Source organism: Nematolebias whitei, chromosome 21, assembly GCF_014905685.2.
Source record: "Nematolebias whitei isolate Nwh7 chromosome 21, NemWhi1, whole genome shotgun sequence".
NCBI classification, from domain to species: Eukaryota; Metazoa; Chordata; class Actinopteri; order Cyprinodontiformes; family Rivulidae; genus Nematolebias; species Nematolebias whitei.
The window spans coordinates 14,371,466-14,372,565 of NC_056518.1; the positions used below are offsets into that span (position 1 = coordinate 14,371,466).

The 1,100-nt window shown below is 39.0% G+C and overlaps 1 protein-coding gene across 1 annotated transcript in view; it reads left to right on the forward strand.

The window, feature by feature from the left end:
- Window positions 1–82: 82 nt before the first annotated feature.
- The window catches only part of LOC119427464 (arf-GAP with SH3 domain, ANK repeat and PH domain-containing protein 2), a gene marked incomplete at its 5' end in the record, with an annotated part of 9,431 nt that continues 8,413 nt past the window's right edge, over window positions 83–1,100 (forward strand). The window contains 1 exon segment of the mRNA XM_037695086.1: window positions 83–190.

Consider the following 1,100-nt stretch of genomic DNA (forward strand, 5'->3'; position numbering starts at 1 on the left):
CAACATACAGTTTATATTTATATTTATATTTTTATATTTACAGCATGGTGAGTGTTCATCTCTGTGTGTGTTTAATTCTTAGCTGGAGTTGGCCCAAAGTGGGAAATTTAACTCTCAGATTCATGTGGAGTTCACTTGGGAGACCCAGACTCAAGAGTTTTATGACAGTGAAGACGACCTGGATGAGAAGGTGAAACACAAACACACACTCATACAGTCTTGATACCAACTGTACCTTCTAGTCAAAAAAGCTCGTAGAAAGTTTTAAATTGTACATTTTTTCTTTACCTCATTAGGAACACAAGCAACTTGTTTTTTCAGAAGTGTCATTATCTGCTTCTATTGTTTGTGTACAGGTGCTGGTCATAAAATTAGAATATCATGAAAAAAGTTCATTTATTTCAGTAATTCCATTCAAAAAGTGAAACGATAATGAATATAACTGACAACTAATAAAAAACCAAAATTCAGTGTCTCAGAAAATTAGAATATTGTGAAAAGCTTCAATATTGAAGACACCTGGTGCCACACTCTAATCAGCTAATTAACTCAAATCACATGCAAAGGCCTTTAAATGGTCTCTCAGTCTAGTTTTGTTGGCTACACAATCATGGGGAAGACTGCTGACTTGACAGTTGTCCTAAATACAACCATTGACACCTTGCACAAGGAGGGTAAGATACAAAGGTCATTGCTAAAGAGGCTGGCTGTTCACAGAGCTCTGTGTCCAAGCACATTAATAGACAGGTGAAGGGAAGGAAAAGAAGTGGTAGAAAAAAGTGTACAAGCAATAGAGATAACTGCAGCCTGGAGAGGATTGTGAAACAAAACCATTCCAAAATGTGGGGGAGATTTACAAAGAGTGGACTGCAGCTGGAGTCAGTGCTTCAAGAACCACCACGCACAGAAGCATGCAAGCCATGGGTTTCAGCTGTTGCACTCCTTGTGACAAGCCACTCTTGAACAACAGAAAGTGTCAGAAGCGTCTCGCCTGGGACTGCTGCTGAGTGGTCCAAAGTTATGTTCTCTGATGAAAATAAATTTTGCATTTCCTTTGGAAATCAAGGTCCCAGAGTCTGGAGGAAGAGAAGAGAGAAACA